The 7,104-nt window shown below is 39.4% G+C and overlaps 1 non-coding gene across 1 annotated transcript; it reads right to left on the bottom strand.

Annotated features, from left to right (window-relative positions):
• Positions 1 to 5,626: 5,626 nt before the first annotated feature.
• Positions 5,627 to 5,766, bottom strand: LOC127207585 (small nucleolar RNA SNORA4). Its single transcript, XR_007832937.1, has one exon. It is a non-coding gene; the product is annotated as a small nucleolar RNA SNORA4 (small nucleolar RNA).
• Positions 5,767 to 7,104: the final 1,338 nt, after the last annotated feature.

Here is a 7,104-nt window from a genome sequence, read left to right as displayed (position 1 = left end):
CAGAGACAACCTGCCTTGAAAAAACACACAAAAAATGTTTAAAAACTAGATTCCACATATGAGGGAGACCATGGGTCATTTGTCTTTGTGGGTCACTCAGAATGATTATTCCAAGCTCCATCCACTTACCTGAAAATTAATAATTTCATTTTTATTATAGCTGATAATAAATAACTCCAATGTTTATTCTATTATTACAATATACTTGGAATATATTATATTGGGTTATATTCCAATAATCAGTTTTGATTATCCTTCCATCAGCTGATGGAGTTCTAGGCTGCTCTCATTTCTTGGCTATTGTGAATAGAGCAGCAATGAACAGGGATGGGCAAGTATCTCTGTGGTAGGATGTACAGCCTTTGTGAATATGTTTAAAGGTGGTATAGCTGGGTATGGTAGACTGATTTCTAGATTTTTGAGGAACCTCAAACAGGCAGATAAAAGTTACTTTTACATAGGATGAAACCTCAAAGAAGTTATTTGCATTTCCTGGATAGCTAAAGATATTGAACACTTTTAAAGTGTTTCTTAGGCATTTGTATGTTTTGTCTTGAGAGCTCCCTAGTTCCATGTCCCAATTTTAATTGGATGTTTATTATCTTGGTGTTTGACTTTTTCATTGTAGACAATACTCACTAAGCGTGGTCAGTTGCGTTGCTGGTAAACATTCTTTTCTTATTACATAGGCTGCCTATTCACTTGAATGACAGCGTCCTTTGCTCTACAGAAGCTTTTTAGTTTCATGAGGTCCCATTTGTCAGTTGTTGGTCTTAAAGCCTGCGCTACTGGGGAACTAAGTTGAACCATACTTCCTACTTGGTTCTCTATCACATTCAGGCCATCGGGGTGAAAAATAGGATATAGTTTCATCCTTTTGCCTGCAGTTATACACGGAAGATGCTGTCTTTTCTGCAATGGGTAATTTGGCCCCTTTGTGGAAAAAAAAAAGCAGGTGGTTATAGGAATGTGGGCTTATATATGGGTCTTCAATTCTATCCCATAGATCGCTGTGCCTGTTTGATGCCAGTACCATGGTGTTTTTATTACGATAGCACTGTAGCATAACTTGTAATCAGGATGGTGATACCTCTAGCATTGTTTTTATTGTTCAGGGTTGTTTTGGCTATCCTAGGTCTCTTGTGTTTTCATATAGATTTTAAGATTAATCTTTAAAAATTCCATTAAGAATTTCATTGGAATTTTTATGGATATTACATTGACTCTGTAGATTATTTTTGAAAGGATGGTTACCTTTACAGGAATAATCCTTCTGATGCACGGGCATGGGAAGTCTATTTATATTCTTTCTTCCTTCTCAGTTCTCTACTCTGTGTCTTAAAGTTTCTGCTCTAAAAAGTCTTTTACTTGTTTGGTTAGATTTATTCCAAGATATTACATTTTACTTTGAAGCTACTGTGAATGGAATTGCTTCTCCAATTTCTTTCTTAGTATATTTGTTATTGGTGTGTTTGAAGGCTCTTGTGTGTGTTTGTGTGTGTGTGTTGTGTTAATTTTGAATCTTGCTACTTTGCTGGATGTGTTTATCAGCTGTGTGGGTTTTGTGGTGAAGTCTTTATGTATAAAATCGTATCATGGACAAATAAGGAAACACTGATGATCTTCTGTACTATTTTTATTCTCTTTGTCTCCTTCACTCATTTTACTGCCCTGGCTAAGGCTTCAAGCACATGATTGGAGAGAGCGGACATCCTCATCTTGTTCTTGATTTTTGTGTAACTGCTTCAGGTTTTCTCTGTGATGATGGTGGGTAGGGGCTCCTGTACATTGTCATTATTATGTTGAGATATGTCTCCTGTATCTTTGTTTTTCTATGACTTTTATCATGAAGAGATGCTGAATTTTTATCAAAGGCCCTTTCTGCATCTAGTAAGATGCTTATGTTGTCTGTGTACTTGAGTCTATACAATGCACTAAAAATCTGTGGAGCAAATGTAGGCTGTGCTTCTCAAGTGGTAGACTCACTCTAAAGTGTACGCTACCATGTCTGGATTTCCTTAAGGTTTTTATGTATTTAGACGCTAGAGCAGAAGACACTACTTAAGGCAACCTTGTAAAATTTGGAGGATTATTGTATGATCAATTTCTAAGTACTTTATGTTAATTTACAATTACAAATTTGCAGACAATTGAGTCTTGTTATCTTTATTTTTTTATTTTTTATTTCTCCAGACAGGGTTTCTCTGTGTGGCCTTGGCTGTCCTGGACTTACTGGTCTCTGACTCAGAGATCTGCCTGCCTCTGCCTCCTGAGTGCTGGGATTACAGGCATGTACAATCACACCTGGCTCTATCTTTAATTTTTTTTTCATTCTCATCATTTTACAAATAAATTTTTAGGATAAAAATAGTAAGTTTTTAGGGAAGGCTCTCCACCTTCCCATAATAGTTTCAGGGAACGTACCCTGCAACATAGTTCTGTACGTGTATATGTAAAATAGGTAAGCATAAACAAACTAAGCAATATATTTATGTATGCCTATTATGTATTATAATAAGCTATTATGTATTATAGCTTGATAGTCTTTTCATTCTTAGCTTTCAGAAGTTCAAATTCTGTCCAGGAAAGTAAATGTGAAAGCATTTAATTATGAAGCCACAGAAACAATTGCCACAACAGACATGCGAGCCAAAGCAAAGAGGAGAAAGCACCCTTGCCCATAAGAGGGAAACGCGCAATTTGCTTATACTACGATGTAATGTTATATTGCTTTCTAAATCATAATCTTCATATTCCAGAGTAGAATGAAAATATCAGGTCTTGAAATTCTATCTCATGAAATAGGCAGGTCTGTCTGCATTTGTGTGGAGCATGTGATACAGAAATTTGCTATACAGAATAACAAGTGCAAAATGTACCAAGAAAATGTTGGAACTACTTTATCACACAGAGCATTCTTTACTTTTATTGCATGCTGCTAAATGTAAACAGAATACAGCGAATAGATTATACCAGACTGCTCCATCATCTCATTCCCTAATGCAGTGGGGAAAGTGAGTGCTTTTATGCATGATGTATTATCTAGGCATGAAGGAGAGAGAGAGGGAGGAAGATTAATATGGCACCATTCCTGACTGAGAATGACTATTACCTTGCAAGGAAGTAAAATGTACCCAAACAACAACAATCTAGACTAGTTTTTTGCCACTGTTTTAAGAACTACATAACTAAAATATAAGATTTCAGAGACAAATACCTTGTCTGGGTATGGAAGGGTGACTTTTGGGAAAAGATGGGTTTGAAATGGGTCACCAGGGACAGTAGATGCCTATCTTTAGGGGATGGTAAGTGCCCTCAACAAAAGACTACTCCGGGGGTTTGTTTGTAAAGTGCTTGCCACCCAGTCACTAGGATCGAAGCCACATTCTAAAAGCTGGTGGCGACACTGATATTGTAGCACCAGGCTCACTGGCCAGCCATCCCATTTAGCAGGTGGAGGCACAATGCCTGTGGAAGGACATTCCTGTGGACTTCTGGCTGCCACACGTGCACACATACATGTGCATCCTCCCACACATGGGCACACACATGAATGCACACATAAGCCACATATATACACAAAAAAGAATCTTTTGGATCATATGAGTCATGGATAGAGGTAGAAAAGGATATCTATATCCAAACCTTCCCAGATGTGCGCCCAGATGTGCTTACTATCTGATTGTGGGAGCCAAGTGGGATGAGAGGTTAAAAAGGCCAAATCACGTTTGAGCAACAGCAAATATTTTAGTTTGGTTTGGAGAAGAATTTCAGGAGGTAATTTTTGAATATCTAATAAGCAACAGGCCATGGATGGCCTGAAACACAGGGAGGGAAAAAAACCTCCTCAAATAAGCCCACAACTATTTATTATGGGCTTATCATTGGCCAGGAGTTGGAAAAATGCAGCGATGAGCAAAGTGGGACCTCTGCTCTTGGGAATCAGACACACTGCCATCAGTGGCTCAGAGATAAGCACGGTGCAATGAGAGCATGAGCTGTAATGAAAAGACCGAGAGCCAGAAGAACAAACACCTCCTCCTGGAGGAGTTAGAGAAAACACCAGAGGGAACACTATTGTAACTGGGTCTTGATAAAAGCATGCAGACAACAAAAGAGCATGATGTTCCCTGTGCATACAAAATCCCAGAGACAGAAAAGCTGTCAAAAAAAAAAAAAAAAATGTGGCCTGCACTCCTCAAGGGGCACTATGGGAATGGGAGTTGGAAAGAAAGTTGACACAAAGACGAAAAGAACTTAATGCGTTGTCTTAAGCAATTTGGATCTGAGTTTTATGTGCCCATGATTTTCTGCCTCTTGTGCTTGTGGCACACTGCTAGTGACAAGCCACATACTTTGTAATGTATATAATGGTAACTTGAGAACACATACACACACACACAGACACACACACACACACAGACACACACACACACACACACACACACAGAGAGAGAGAGAGAGGAGAGAGAGAGAGAGAGAGAGAGAGAGAGAGAGAGAGAGAGAGAGAGAGAGAGAGGGAACTAGAATTCTTGCTAAGATTTTTAAAAAAAAAATTTAAAGTCTGAAAACTCTATATAAGGCAGTCTGCTAGCTGCACAACACAAAGGTTTACTTTCAGTCTCACATGTCTACAAAAGCATTCCCAGTTACAAGGTTGTTCACTTCCTTGACCTTTAGCACCAGGCTCCTGTTGGAGCATAGCTATTTCCTCCTAGACATTCACTTGTGAATACTTGGAGACAGCTTTCTCCCAGGTCCCAGTGAGTACAGGGCCGTTCTCAGGGCACACCTGGTGATCCTTGCAAGCTTCTACTTTCTTACTTGTTGCAACCTGTATTCTATTTTAGACACTACAGGTTGTTCAGGTCAGCATTCTGTCTCAGAAAGTGTTGTTAAAGTTTGAGTGCTGGCAACAGGGGGTTTTTAGCTATCATTGAGAGAATGAATGGTAGGGTTTTTTTTTTTTTTTTTTTTTTTTTTTTTCAAATATCAGATAGAGGTTGACAAAGCTCTGTGTCTCAACCGGATGGAGACCATTGCTGGAGGCAGCCAACCGTAGGAGGATGGCTGGGCATGAGGATTCTGTAACCTAAGTGATGCAATAAGCAGATAAGCCACACTGTCTTGTGCAAATGGATGAGAGGGAGGTGAAACAGGATGCTGGGAGACCACTTAAAGCCTCAGCTAGAAGCAGAAGCAAGGTTTTGGTAGGAAAGGTGCTTTCAGGTCACTTTGTTGACAAAAACAAAACAGAACAAAAAAAGGGACTAATGACATGGGGAAGGGGGTGCCATAAAGAAGAATAAAAAATGGATGTGATGTTTTAAGCCTGGCAAAACAGAAGAATATTGAGAAATGTGGCTCGAGATAATTGGACTTTAGATGGTATGTATACATTAGCTAGAATGAATGATGTCTTTTAGGATGTTCCTAGCATTTTAGCAAAAGCTTCAGGAACCTGGATATTGTCCATCGCAGCAATTTATCAATGTACTCTTTTACTAAACTTCATGTTTTATATATATTTCCCTTTAAATGCAATTTTATTTTATTTATTTTTATTTTATTTTATTTTATTTATTTTTATTTTATTTATTTTTATTTTTGTTTTTTTTTTTTTATCAATGTAGGCCACAAGATAGTAATGAACTATATACTAAGTGGTACAGCTCACTGTGAAGTGTGGTCATACTCATTCTGCCAAATAGCCTGAGTTGGTTAAGGTTATTTTAAAACCTTTCCCACAAATTTAGCTTTTGGTAGCAATTTTATTTTTTGAAGCTGATTTACTTACTTTTTTTTTTTTTTGTGAAACTTATAAACATATTACCAACACCCTTAAGGAGAAAAATTCTGGAGGCTACACATTCAACGGAACTGGGGATGTTGCCATTGTGTTAGTAGCTCTAAAGTAGTTGCTAGGCTAAGGCCCGTGGTAAGTCTACTTCTCCTAAGAACATGTGTGAGGGTGTTGCCATGGCCCCCCGCCTCAGCCTTTGGAGGAAGCGATGCAGGTCCTGGCAGCACCTGCCACAAAGGCTTGGCTTGCATGCTATAGGGAAATCTCAGGTAGGGCAGGTAATGGGAGAGTCTAATTTTCAAGCCTTGCTGCTCTCAGTAGAAATGAGTAAGTAAAGAACAACTTTTACTTGCTAGTTCTTTCCCTAATTTGAAAAATGGAAATGAAACCTCCAGAATTACTCAAGCTTCCATTGAGTGGATGCAAGCTTTCACTTGAGTGGCAAGGTCAGAGAATCTAAGGGGCTTCAGATTTCTTGGCGGTGCTGCTGCAGATAATGTTGCCGGTGTTCTGCATATATTGTCTCTGTCCCCACCATGAGTCACTGGAGATAATTGTATTGGTATTCACATACTAGGTCAGTTTGTGGCACAGAACATATCAGAACACATTGGAGTAGTCTAGAGTCTTGGCCACTTCCTTCTGAGACGGTCAAAGGGACCCAGCAGCATGGAAAAAAAAATTGGAAATGTGAGGTGACTTTGCCTAGCAGGGGAGGTCTGAGGGGCGAAGGAAGGTTGAGACATGCCCGGTTTTCTTTCCTTTTTCTTAAGTTGTGGTTTTTAACATTTCCTCCCTTCATCTGTTCCTGACCCGTAATTCTCTAAATCAGCTTTTCAATTGATGAAGGATGATGATTCAGCATGATTATTCTGTGGCTTGATTGGTGATGACGGTGTGAGTAGAGAGTTACAATTTCCAGGTGAAGTTTTAACACAGTAGGTGCCTTACAGATACACAGTTAAGTGAAAAGGGCACGGGACTCTCATGGCCTGCTGTGGGCCTTTCTCTTCTCCCGGTACCTACTTTTTTAAAAATATATTTTATTAATTTATTCATATTACATCTAAATTGTTATCCCATCCCTTGCATCCTCCCATTCCTCCCTCCCTCCCATTTTCCCCTTACTCCCCTCCTCTATGACTGTGACTGAGGGGGACCTATTCCCCCTGTATATGCTCATAGGGTATCAAGTCTCTTCTTGGTAGCCTGCTATCCTTCCCGAGAGTGGGGTCTGACTTTCATAGGAACTCTGGTGCCCCATATTTGACCACGTCCCCCGGATGGGGAGGCTTGCTGGT

The sequence above is a fragment of the Acomys russatus genome, chromosome 2 (genome assembly GCF_903995435.1).
Source record: "Acomys russatus chromosome 2, mAcoRus1.1, whole genome shotgun sequence".
Taxonomy (NCBI): domain Eukaryota; kingdom Metazoa; phylum Chordata; class Mammalia; order Rodentia; family Muridae; genus Acomys; species Acomys russatus.
The sequence above is the reverse complement of the archived record's forward strand: the minus strand, read 5'-3'. Positions and strand labels throughout refer to the sequence as shown.